The sequence below is a fragment of the Protopterus annectens genome, chromosome 5.part1 (assembly GCF_019279795.1).
Source record: "Protopterus annectens isolate FY-2018-M chromosome 5.part1, PAN1.0, whole genome shotgun sequence".
In the NCBI taxonomy this organism is placed as follows: Eukaryota; Metazoa; Chordata; order Ceratodontiformes; family Protopteridae; genus Protopterus; species Protopterus annectens.
The window spans coordinates 166,457,643-166,472,381 of NC_056736.1; positions in this window are offsets into that span (position 1 = coordinate 166,457,643).

Here is a 14,739-nt window from a genome sequence, read left to right on the forward strand (position 1 = left end):
GGGTTTGCCCTTAGCTTAGCAGAGCTAAACAAGGGGGTGTGTCTAAGGTTGCATAGCACTCTTTGCATTATTTAAGCAGGTGTGCACACCACGCACTGGGTTTTAACTCATTAACCCCGAGTACCGTCACACAGCGCCTATGTGCTTACATCCGAGCACACTGTGTGATGATAGTAATTGAATGGAGTTAAACATGAGTGACTTCCACTTGCGTATCTAACTTTACATTCCTGTTGTAGCTCCCATGTTAAAAATTAAGTTGAAAAAGTATCTGAACTTTTTCAGTTACTTTCTCAACTTAGTTTTGAGTGTGGATTTGCATGATGCCAGTATTTGAATTTTCGTAGAAAATCAGCTTAGTATGTACTCTGTAATTCCAGTAAGCCGATTCTCTGTGCATTGCAAGAAGGAAGTGGCGACAGCCAATCAGATTCCAACAGCCAAGCCGCCATTTGCATAACAGCTCCACCCCCAATGTAAGGTTTCTTTGATCTGTTACAATAAATAGAGGGTTCAGCATTAGCAGTTCCTTTTCGTTCTTCTAATAGTTGCTGCATTCACCGGAATTGCTGCCAGTTCCCTCTATTTAGTTTTTTCAGACTACTGAGTTCTGTGCGTCACTTTGTCAGTTTGTATTTACTGCCACCTAGGAAAAGACAGCTGCTTATGGAACTCCTGACCGCGAAACAAGCAGTTCATCTGCAGCTGAGTCCTCTTTTAGAAAGTAGAGGTGAGTGTAGTAGAAGTGTTAGCTGAAAGCGAATTGTGCCCCATATGGTTGTAAGACTGAAGGCCCCTTGTTAGTAGAGCTAGTGCAGTCATGCTGGTCTGAGCTGTTTACAGGTACTGAATATGAATATGTGCTAAACTTGGTGTAGATAGTGGTCTTTATTGTGATTTTTTTTTTCTTGTAATTATGTAAATATGGTGTGTTGTATTTAGATAATGTGGCATGCCCCCTCCTTTTTGCTAAAACACATGTGGTACAGCCTAGGCTAGTGCCAAAAACGCTTCTCTAACCGTTACATGTAAATCAGATAATGCTTATATATGGAAGATATCCTTAGCAGAACAGGTGCTGAAAGAGGATTCCTACTGGCTTGACAGGAAAGGTAATAACTGCAAAGCATACAGGCATGTAGGAGCAGGGTCCATTAGTGATGATGGAATACAGAAACTGGCAGTCAGGTCAGTATGGACAGCATGAAAGGAGTGACAAGAACTGCGTTAAACAGGTGCTGTGGGCAAATGCAGAGCAGATTTCAAGTGCATGCATAGGGTCACAGGAAGATATGCTGGTCTGAAATGTTTACGGGTGCTGAATATGTATACTGAATGGCTAAACTTGTTTTAGATAGCGATCTTTGTTGTGATGTTTTTTTCCTTGTAATTATGTAAATATGGTGTGCTGTAATTAGGTAATGTGGTGTGCCCCCTCTGCATATTCTGTAGTTATAGCCGTAGCTAGTAGGAGTGACTTTTGCTGTGAGTGAGTGTATTTGCATGTCGGTCTGCTTGTGTGAGTAAATGCATGCATGAAAGTAAAATGTATATGTGTGTGTGTGTGTGTGTGTGTGTGTGTGTGTGTGTGTGTGTGTGTGTGTGTGTGTGTGTGTGTGTGAAAGAAGAGGAGACCATCAGTGTGTATGAGAGTGAGTGATCAGTGCGATAGATGGAGTCGTTATTTTACAGTCGCTATGCTGCTATATAGCAACTGTAAAATAAAAATCATGGCAAATGAACAAAGTGTGTGTATGTTTCTGTGTGTGCAAGTGAATGCATGCATGAAATTAGGCAGCGTGTGTATGTTTATATTTGTGTCTGCATGTGTGAGTGAATGGGTGAAGAGAACCATCTGTGTGTATTATAGTGAGTGATCTGTGCAATAGATGGGGATAGATGTGGTCTAAAACATGCATAGACCAGCTACCAGGGCATCACCTGTCTGCAGGCTTTCGTTAAGTTACGTTTTCTTTGCCATAATTCCAGACTTGGCCTTTATACATAAATCATTACTTTTGAATTGTAAGGGCCCCCTGACAGTTTTAAAGTGCAGAAGAATGAAGCCATTGTTCACATACTTGCAATGAATTGCAGCCCCTTTAGCTCTTCTTGCTATAAACTCTGAAATTACTGTAATTGAAGGGGTAATTCGAAGCTGTCAGTTTTCTTTCCCTCTCAGTTTAAACCACTTACACTTCAGAGTATGACTCGATGACAAAGCTGTAGAAACTGTTTATAAGAAGGGAAGATCATTTTATTTTGTAGTTATTTATATTTCTTGATCTTGTAGTATATCTTAATTGTTTTCTTATTTCAATCAAGCAGCTATAAGCATATTGCTAAGTGTAGGGCATTGAGGCTACGGAGATGAAGGAATAATGTTCTGCAAGAACAGCATGGCGGCCCAAGAGACACATTTAAAAAAGGATCACGAATTGTTACAGACATATAATGTATAATGATCCTTTTTGACATAAAAACTGTTTATAAGAAATTTATCAGCATGGATCCTGTGACTGTAGGTTGCTAGCAAGTGTGCATTCATAAGCAACATTCTTGAACAATAACTATCACTATGGTATTCTGATTATCACATACAAGGTAATAGAATCATTATGAGTCAAGCACCGGCTCCCACAGTCAGGTGCAAGGGGGTGCAGTTGCACCCCTGGAACCAGCTGGACCGGAGATTAATTTTCACACACACATTTTCTCTCTCTCTCTCTCTCTCTCTCACACATACACACTCTCTCCCACAAAGTTACTTGGAAGTCAACTTTTTGATGCTAATATCATAACGTCTAAGTAATAAGATATATTTGCTTTAGTTACTGTATGTAAGTGTCTGATATGCAGATGCATACAAGCAGTTATTTGGGGATGTATGTAGCATATGTAACATATTGCTTGTGTGTATATAATACATCAAGTTTGGGGAGGGGGGTTATCCCCAGCCAGCAAGGACAGAAGTGTGAGCCTTTAGGTTACACACAAAGGTGTACACTTGTGTAGAAGGGGGATACCAGCCATGTCCAAAGAGGTAGTAAATACTTGGTGCAATATTTAGCTGCATGTTTCCTTACTGGGCAACTCTAAGCAGTTTCGGTAGGAAATGGCAGTTTCAGTGATGTCTAAATCTTTCAGTTTATTGTTTGTAAAATCAGACTGGCACAAAACAAATTACATATTTCTCTCTCACTATGGGCTGTATGCTGAGATGAGTCTTAAGCTTTATTAGATGTATACATGGGTTCATTGTATGTTACTAGGCTGTTGACCCCAGGGTCATTACAAGCCTAGCCATTAAATACCAATATACTAGATGAGAGATCACCCATGCCAGAGGTTTTTCTATCAAGGACCTCCCATGTCCAAGAGAGAAGATGGGCAATCCCTGGCAGAACTTTATGGTAACCCATCCAGTAGTCCAGGTTTCACAGGGTCATGGGGGTGCTCTGCTTGATGATAAGGATTGGAAGCCTATTCCACAGGCGTGGCAATCTCTGAGAGATGCATCTGTCTCTCCAGCAGGTCCTGTTTGTCACAGGCTAGATTGAGGTCTCTGGAACAGGTGACTCTAGTCTCATTTATCTTACGGATGTGCAGCATTTCTGTTAAATTTGGGGCAGGTAGCCCTGTAAGCCAGACATAAGTCATCTCTGAGTAGTCTATATTCTACTGAGTACAGTGGCAGCTATTTTCTGTCTGTATAAGGCATCCAGACTCTATAGAATACTGTGTTTTGTATACGTTGACTATCCTTGTGATGGAATTAACACAGCAGTGCTGGTGTGTGTTCTGGAGGGCTATGTGTTCCATGTGGTGTGGAGTGAGTGTTGACCTTCTCCTCTTGACCAGCTGTTCACATCTTGGCTGGAGAGTGGGTAGCTTTCTCCACAAGTCTGAGTATTGGGAGCTAAGAGGAAAGGGTTATCAGTGTACATGAGGCAGTTGCTACATTGCCCCAGGATGCCCAAATTCACCAGGTTAATAGGAGAAAGCACAGGGAACTGACCTTTAGACATGCCTGGAAGGGTGGGCATTAATAATAAGTACTGGGTTTGTTATACTGCAGAATGACTTTTATATCTGAATACATTTGGAAACAGACTCATTCATTAGTTCCTTTTAGTACAACTTAGTCCACATGGTGGCTCTATCATAAATTAAATATAAAGATTTAGTTTTGTAAACAACTTGTACCATGATATGAATATGATATATATATATATATATATATATATATATATATATATATATATATATATATATATACGTCTTTATCTTACCAAACTGTTATCTTACAAGTCTTTAATAAATTTCTATTAGCTGTATTTGTTATTACTTACAGAAATAATATATACTATAAGTTTAGATCACAAGGGACTACATTTTTTCCTGTGATGTGGAAAATCATATTGTTCCTTCTGCATTCCTTGGATACTGCCTTGTGCAGATTTTCTTTTGGTATATGGTTTGTTATGTGCTTGTTCTCTATTATGTATTTCAATAAAATACCCCAATCCATGACTTGGTGACACAGCACTTTTAGCAAACTTCCATGGTTTTCATGCATAATTTAGGTCTGACTTGTTTGTTTTCAGAATGTTGGCATTGCTCAACCAGATATTTTGGACAATATTTCTGCCTTTTGAAGTTCTGTGTTATTATAACCAGAGGGATGGTTAGGTGAGAACATGAATTACTACTTTTTGGGTTAATTCATAGACGGATCAGCCACATAAGGTTAAGATTTTGTCTAGGCTTATTGTATTTCTGATTATACTCAGTAGTTGTGTGAGAGAGATAAAGGTTATTGCTTGGTGACTACTACCAGCATGGAGCTATGTTATAGTTTGGGAATTTTTCTTGGCTTTGTCAGTAATGTGTGGAATTTAGGTGGGGGGAAGGGCTCAGTGTTATACTATTTCACTGAATTACTCAGGTCTTCTCCATACCGATGATAATGACTCTGTGTTATAACAGCTGCACAAGGTAGCATAATGAATGCCTACTCAACAGGTTATGTGCATTAATTATCACCTGTGTCTGAGCATGCATAACTTTGCAGAAATGAAAGGCAGGTCATTATCACATTAGCAATAAGTCAGTTACAATATAGCACTGACTCATTAGCACTTTTCAGGTAAATCTCTCAGCAGCTGTCACTGTTATTCACATAAGTAGAAGTCATTATCACATTGAAGAATGCACAAACCAGATTGTGCTTTTTCTCTGCTTGGAGTCATTGCAAGTCACCACCCCCATCATTCTTCATGAACTATCTACCCTCTGAAACCCCTGATTTTTTTATTCCTGTAGACACACACACACACACACGCGCACACACACACACACACACACACACACACACACACACACACACACACATATATATATATATATATATATATATATATATATATATATATATATATATATATATATATATCTTTCCAGATGGACTAATTCACTTTGTGATCAGTCTGACAGTGGTCTCTCTTAGGAGATAGGGTAATGAATCTGCATAATTTGTCTGTAGCTCATTTAGAGGGGGCTTTCTGACTGGCCAGCTTTTGTGCTATTCAAAACAGTGGCTGTATTCTTGTCCCACTTGGTGTATTTATTGATTTACTAATTCACTATGGTGTAACTCTTTCTGTTATTTTAATTGTTTTATTTAATTGGACATTTCTTAAAGATTATTGTTTGGTGCATGTACAAACATTAGCTCAGCCATGAAAGTGCAGTTCCTTTCCTTGTGTTTATCTGTATTTTCACAAGTAACATACAGATGCAAGTATCCATTTTAGTGGCGTGATGGTCCTTAGCCTGCTTTTTCCATTTACATGTGCCCTTTCTGTGCCCCCTTGTCAGTCATTTTGTGTTATTTGGTGTTTTCATGGGTAGTAGGTATATACCTATGCAGCATCATCACCACTTATGTATGTAATGCAAAGAATACTGCCCGTGTGGATAGGTTGGAAGATTTGTATGGGCTAACCAGGTAATGCATATGATATACATATATATGTAGTCTTCCAATACATCGGTCAAACATCAGTAGTAATCTGTTTGCATTTTCTTTCTTGTGCAGGTTTGTTCACCTTCTGACACTGACATGGCTTCACGAGCAGGAGAATGACAAGTGACAATGTGAGTATGTGGCCATTCCTACATTCACTGGGCTGCCAGCCAGTTCTCCGAAACTGAAAACCAGTATAACTTGAGCTTCCCCATATCCAGTGTGAAGGTATACTGGATTGCAAGAAGAGGTATGCACTGGAGCAGAATACTGCAGTTGTTGGAAGAGAAGTGTTCCAGCTACCCTGAGCTCAACATTCTTGTGCTGCACATTGGAGGTAGTGATGTCATCAGTCAACCACTCGGAAGGCTACGGTTTCAAATCACAGCAATTTTTGAACACCCGCAGTCGTGGTGGCCACATTGTCATTTTGTGTAGTCTGATATAATTCTTTGACAGGTATGGAAAACAGCAAACAGTCAACGGGCAGCTTACAAGGCCAGATGTTTACAGAATAGGTTCATGCATGGCTTGATGCACAGGGTCGGTGGATCTACAATCTGCCATGACAGCATCACCACGGAAGATGTTCACCTGTTCAGAAGGGATGGATTTCACCTAACTGAGGAGGGCATTGCATTGTTCTTGACTGACCTCCACAATGGCGTGACAGGAGCTATGCAGGATTGGTAATATGCAGCTTGTGAGAAGAATGGAAAACACCCATGACCAAGTAGGACCAGTATGGTAAGTAAAACTCTATTATGAAATGTGTTGTGTAAAATATATTTTGGTGAGTTTGGCAAATAACTGTGGTAAGGAGCTGGTGAAGATGGGAAGAACTGTTTCAGGAGAGTGCTACCACATACAATCTAATATGTCAGTGACCATCTTGCAATGCTTTTTTTATTCTGCTTTTATCAGGCATGTGTAGAGTTTAGATTCTGAATGCTGTACACATGTACAGATATCAGTTTTGTTAGGACTCAGGTTATGGAAATTATGATCTTTTCATATTTTGGTAAATAACTTTGCAAGGGAGCATCTGAACATGTTAAGTAATACCTCATTTTGAAGACAGCATTGATAGTTCCAACATGGTAAAATAACTATCTCTGTATGTTATAGACATGTATAGATATCAAAGTTTGTTTCAGACTTAGGTTATGGAAATTATGATTTTTTTCATATTTTGGTAAATAACTTTGCAAGGGAGAATCTGAACATACTAAGTAATACCTCAATTTGAAGACAGTATTGATAGTTCCAACATGGTAAAAGAATTGTCCCTGTACATTGTACACATGTACAGATATCAAAGTTTGTTTTGGACTTAGGTTATGAAAATTATGATTTTTTTTCATATTTTGATAAATAACTTTGCAAGGGAACATGTCCATGTGCCAAGTAATACCTCATTTTGAAGACAGTGTTACTCCTTACAACATGATAAAAGAATTGTGTCTGTGCACTGTACATGTGTACAGATATCACAGTTTGTTTAGTCTGGTAGGATTATGAAAATTATACATTTCCAATACTTCTCATTATTATGCCCATATCTTTGCAAGGGAGCATGGTCATGACACAAATGATGCATCATTTTGAAGCTGACATTGAGATGCACAACTTCTACACTGATATGTAGCCTCTGTCTGTTACAGGTGATGAGATATTATCCTGTGCTTATGTGTCAATTATGAGAAATATTATATTAATCATATTTCTGTGAATATCTCCATAAAGGAGCATCACACAGTAATGGTTAAGATGTCATTTTAAAGCTGACATTTATACAAACAAATTAAATACAGATTGTATGGGTCTACATGGAACAATGACAAAGATATTGTGTTTTGCTTTTCCAAAAAGGTAAAAAATATGAACAATATCAACATTCCTTGCCAAATATTTAATAATGACTTTGATATGCACTATCAACATTTATACTGTTGGAAAGGGCAGTGTCTGCTGAACAACTTTTGCATTTACATTTTTAGTCTAGCTCTTATAGTTAAAGAGTTATGAAGATTTGTTTTCTGTATGGTATTAGAAATGGATTTTCTGAAAAATGAGCTCAGGCTGCACTGTTGTTCCAATGGTGGAATTAAGCAGGCAGCTTTTTCTGAGCTTCTTCGGAGTGAATAAATTAAAGGAAGAAAAAAAAAGTAAACCAGGAAATAGCAGCTCTGGAAATAGCAGCTCTGTGCAGATCTGAGCATTGTGTTTGTGCGGCAGGTACCCAGGCTTAAACAGGAAGGCAATGGGAAGGGAAAACAGCAGTAGGAAGGTAATCAAGGAGAACTAGCATAGCTGGCAGGTGAAATGTATCAGAATCAGCCAATTACACAGGCATCAGCCCAGAACACTACTATAAACTATGCAAACATCTTTCCCTCTGTTTTTTCCCACATTCTACACCATCAGTGTATACAAGCGGGGAAATTTTAACAAACAAACCTACAAAATGAGAAGGGCTGCAGCAGACAACATAGAACAACATGTGCAAGAGGCCGAGGTTGGTGAGGATGTGAATGCTGCAGATCAACCCACAGTGAAGAGATGGATAAGACAGTACAGACCCAGGGTAACCTACAAGGGGCTACATGAGCTGGAGATAGTGGAGTGCTATAGGGTGGACAGGGACCTCCTACAGCAAATTGTTGACCTGTGCTGGCCCCACCTGATACACAGATCTAACAGAGGGGAACCTATCTCAGTGGATGCCAAGGTATGTGTAGGCCTAAGTATACTAGCCACAGGTACCTTCCAAAGGCCAACTGGGGATATCATGGGGATATCACAGGCATCAGCATCCAGGGTACTCCACCAGTTCCTGGATGCCATGTCAGCACATGCAGGTCAGCACGTATATTTCCACAACAGCCATGAGGCGTTGGCCAGCAATATGCATCTCTTCCATCAAATAGCAGTATCCTCTGAGGTAGTGGGTGCTATAGACTGCACGCACATATGCATCAAAGCAGCACCTGGTGACCAGGGTAGGGTCTACATCAACTGCAAGGGCTTCCCCTCCATCAACTGCCAGGTCATGTGTAATGCCCAGGGCATTATAATGAATGTGTGTGCTGGCTGCCCTGGAAGCTATCATGACTCCCACATCTGGCATCTGACGCAGCTGTACCGAGATTTGCCAATGGGGACATCCCTTACAGTCACCTAGTGGGGGATGCTGGTTGCATACTGGAGCTGTGGCTGATAACACCCATCAGAAATGCACAAACACCTGAACAAGAACTCCATAATGAGGCACACGCACAGACCAGAATCATAATAGAGCGTGTGTTTGGGATGCTCAAGTCATGGTGGACACATCTGGTGGAACCTTGCAGTACTCACCAGCTACATGTACCCAAACTGTGATCGTATGTGCCATGCTACACAATATGATCCTGTGGAAACAGCTGCAGCAGGAGCAGCATGGGGCAGGGCCACACAGCCCCCCACCCTTTCCGAGGCCAGCACAAGCACAGCATGACTCAGAGGAGGAAAAAACCTGAGCCTACCCCAGTAGGCAGAAGGAGGCATGCCCAGTATGCCTGGGCATTGGCAAAGAGGCAACGCATAGCACATACACTGACACAGTAGGGACCCAGGGAATGACACCTCTCTCTGACTCACGCATACAGTAAATGGGATGCCAAACATGACACTACCTGTGCTTATCCATGTATAGGGAGTGTACTATGTGCATCTGACATAGTCAGCCCTCCAGCACCATCCTCAATACTGGCACAGCTACAAGGTAAGTCATTCTTCCTACCAATTGCCAAATGGAGTAGTATGTGTTGTTACTTGTATCCATGGTATGGATGTGAGCATGCAAGGGAGTTGGGTGGCTGAATGGGATGCTAGCAGATAGTAGACACCTATAGTGGCAGCATGAGATCTGTTACAAATACTGGTGTCACCATAGTAGCCAGTACTAGACAAGGTGATGAAACCCACTGCAGGAAATGTGCTGGCCCACAATTGTGTCCATATGACACACACATGCCAGTCAGGGAGGCTCACATACCCAACAACAGTCTCAGCCAGCAGGACAGGTGTAGACAAACACAAACTAAGGTTGTGCTAAGGCCTCTGATTGATGGCTATGGGTAACCTCCACCCCTCCAGGCCTACACAGACAGACTACAACAGGTCAGGCAGTGGAATGTTAGTTCTGAAGGGTAAGAAGTCAGAAACTGAAATGTAGGTCAATCAAACCAAAGACCTGTAGTACACTGATATGTTTCTATTCAGCATGATAGGTTAGAATACAAATTGAAATGGAGTACCTGACATACCAGTGCAGTCATAGCAAATGTGTACAAGTGTAAGGTGTGCCCCCCCAATCCTATGTAGAAATGTAGTAACAGTCTAGTGTGCCCCCCCCCAATCTTATGTAGAAATGTAGTAACAGTCCGATGTGCCCCCCAGTCCTATGTAGAAATGTAGTAACAGTCAGGTGTGCCCCCCAATCCCATGTAGAAATGTAGCAACAGTCAGGTGTGCCTCCCATACCTATGTAAACATGTAGTAACAGTCAGGTGTGCCCTCCCACCACAATCCTATGTATAAATGTAGTAACAGTCATGTGTGCCCACCCACAATCCTATGTAGAATTGTAGTAACAGTCAGGTGTGCTCCCCCCAATCTTATGTAGAAATGTAGTAACAGTCAGGTGTGCCCCCCAATCCTATGTAGACACGTACTAACAGCAGGTGTGCCCCCAATCCTATGTAGAATGCAGTAACAGTAAGGTGTATCCCCCATTCCTATGTAGACATGTAGTAACACACAGGTGTGCCCCCCAATCCTATGTAGAAATCTAGTAACATGTATGTGTAGGTGTAATAAAAGTGGAGCACAGATTACCTGAGCTGGCCAAGGTAGCAGGATAGATTGTAGCATGTGTACAATATGCAGGTCTGCGTGCATTAGGTTGGTGTGTGTTGTATATAGTGTGAGAGTGGTCAGTATGTATGCATGGTGAGGTTTGCCTTGGTGGCCATTGCCTAGTACTGCCGATGACAGGGCTAAGTCCTCACAACTGCAGTGCCAAACACAATGCTCCCCAGTATAACACATTCTAGCAGTAAGCCATAGTAAATGTTTGGAAGTAATATGTGTCACTATTTGAAAGATGGAAATGGTATGACTGTTGGCCCAGATATACAAGCAGTACACAGGGGGAAGTACCCCAGACAGACAGTGTATAATATGTAGCTGTCAAATGGACACACCCTTGGAATTGTACATACAGGTTTGCAGCACATTATCTGAGCTTGTATTAGGGAATACCGATATCATCTGGCCAAACACTGGCAGACCACAAAGGACACAGGAATGTTGTATTGAGAAACAGCTGATGTCCCTGCACAAGCTAGCATAAGTGGAATGCCCCATGCATATCTGTGAGTCAGATGCAAGTAGTAGCCATAGTACACATGCACCCAGCTCACCCCACCACCACCCACAGGTACCTCTCCAGCCTTAACCCTGCTGTTGGGAATGAGTACAATATGACCCCCCACCTGTGTATAGCAATAGCGAGAGAATGCAGCATGCAGAGCAGCTATCCCATGCAGGTGTGTCCCTAGCTGTAAGCAGCACCCAGCCAGTATCCGCACCACTGGATCAATACTGACAGAAAGTATTGGCATGAACACCTTGCACACATACCCTGTCACCCCAAGGGAATATAGTGTATTGCAGTCTGGGACTGTAGGACTAACAGAATGCAACAGCCTGCTGCAGCTGACCTGTACTACCAAATGGCCCACAGTCCTCTGCCAAAGACCTGTGTCTCACCTGAACTGCCAATGTATGTTCTGTCATGGACTCCCAAATAACAACATAAAACAGTCTACAGAAACCAAATGCAAGGCCATGTGGACAAATCACAGTAACATGTCCACCATATCTTACTGCATGAACTGTGGACCAACACCAAATTACTGCTGTGATGAGGTGATAACTATAGGTAAAATATCAGATAATGTTCGCATAATGTATGGAAGAGGATAGAATAATAGAGGGGGGGTGGGAGCATGGGTGGCATGGAGTGTGTGAAGTCCAAAGCTCAGCCATGTGCACATACTATCCCTGGCTGCAAACACAAAAATGGGTGGCTACAAACCTGCTCGTAAACCACAATGTGTAGGGGTAATGTCCAGAATTATGATCCCTGCCTCTGGGTAACCTGTGTGAATCTGTACAGCTATGAGGAATCACCACAGCAAGCTATGGCCATACTGTCACGTCGATTGATGTATAAGCATGGGATCCTCTGCCACCACTGTACCAAGGTGCTGAACCATTTACAAAGACCCAGCAGCAAGTGTGTGCAGTTTCCCCTCCAGAATGGCATGAGAGTGCAAAAATATGTAGGCTGCTTGTTGACCACAATACTGGACACAGCTGCATTCACCCTGTGTTCCCCAGGACATCACTGCAAGCAAATATGTCTACCTGACAGTACTTGATTACATAAAACATCACATTGTATAACAGTACATATCTCTAAATATCTCTGCTAACACCGGGACCATGTAGCAGAAGCAGCACTGACACAATTACCTACAGTAACCCACTATCCTTTACCCATTTTGACCCCATATTGTCAACTGATCTACAGATATCCTGCAGAAACAGTTTGCTACCTGTAGGTGTAGAACACAAAAGCCTGCACTGGAGTACAATCTACCTGGAATGGATGCACACATTCAATGCAGAAGGTCATACTGGGCATTCTCCCACATTTAGATAAATGAAGGCCATGTCAGACAACAAACTACTGAAAGGTCATACTGGGTATGCTCACACACAAATGAAGCCCATGTCTGGCAACAACAGTGGACCATACATATCTGACAGTCGTAGATGTTAGTGCATACACTCCTCAGTATGCACCAGTCATGCTTTGCACACACATTGGATAGGAATACACACATATATGCAAGGACAACACACTATAATAGGCCAAAAGTACACATACAAAGATGTGTGGAAAAGAGTGACAGTGACAAAGAGCCTGCCATCATGAGGCCTGTCCCACCCAGCACACATCCAATTGGCTAAAAACCATGAGATGTGCAAATGTCAGTCACTGTAGACATATGCCTATGGAATCCCTCAGCATTGTAGTGTCTGTGGTGCTAGTGCTAACTGTGCAACATGACTGTACAAGTCAGTACTCATCTAGCAGTTATATACATGTACCTGTGGAAAATAAACCTGTGTGTGCCTGAGCGTGGTGTGTCTGCCTCTATATGAATGGGATATGGCCCATGCACACACACTGCACTCCCCATTGCCCTACTATGGCAAGCCTGCTGATGTCTTCACCTTGGAATGCACTTTTGGGGACAGAGTAGACAATTAATCTCCATGGTACATCCTATAACTGCATAATGTTGTAGTGTGAAGTACTAGTCAGGTAGGTGTTCTAATCCCAGATGTGGCAAATGTGTGTGTTTGTCTGAGTAGGGATCAATGCTTTTTAGGCCAGTCACACTCAAAAACAATATCAAATGCCCTACTTTGGCATGCCTGCTGATGTCATTAACTTTGAGATACACCTTTGGGGAAGAAGTAGCCCAGTAATCTCTGTGGCATGTCCTATAACTGTGTGATATACTAGTCAGGCCCAGATGTGGAAACTGTGTGTGTGTGTTTTTTGTCTGTGTATGGATCAATACGTTTTAGGCCAGTGACACTCGTTACAATATCAAATGCCCTACTTTGGTATGCCTGCTGATGTAATTAACATTGAAATACACCTTTGGGGAAAGAGTAGCCCAGTAATCTCTGTGATGTGTCCTATAAGTGTGCAATGCTGTAGCGTGATGTCCTCGTCAGGTAGCAGTTCTACTCCCAGATGTGGCAACCGTGTGTGTATTTGTCTGTGTAATGAGCAATGCTTTTGAGGCCATGCACATTCACTACAACCTCCATTGCCCTTCTTTGGTATGCCTGCTGATGGCATTCACTTTGAAATACACCTTTGTGGAAAGAATAGCCCAGTAATCTCTGTGGTGTGTCCTATCACAGCGTAATGCTGTAGTGTGATATACTAGTTCGGTAGGAGTTCTATTCCCAGACATGATAAGTGTGTATGTTTGTTTGTCTGTGTAGGGAACAATGCTTTTGAGTCCATGCACATTCACTACAACCTCCATTGCCCTTCTTTGGCAAGTCTGCTGATGTCATTCACTTTGAAATACACCTTTGGGAAAAGAATAAACCAGTAATCTCTGTGGTACATCCTATAACAGTGTAATGGAGTATTATGATATACTAGTTCGGCAGGGGTTCTGTTCCCAGACGTGGCAAGTGTGGATGGTTGTGTGTTTGTTTGTCTGTATAGGGAGCAATGCTTTTGAGGTCATTCACAGTCAATGCAACCTCCACTGCCCTTCTTTAGCAAACCTGCTGATGTCATTCACCTTGAAATACACCTTTGGGGAAAGAGTAGCCCAGTAATCTCTGTGGCGTGTGCTATAACTGAGTAATGCTGTAGTGTGATGTACTAGCTAGGTAGGAATTCCAATCCCAGACATGACAACTGCGAGACTCGAGGTGTGTGTGTGTCTGTGTTTGTCATTCGTATCCTGTGTGGAGGTGGCTGTGAGTATGTAACAACTCGACTCATTGTGGAGTGGGCTTTGCAAATTTCTTATATGGTGGGCCTATTATATGTCACA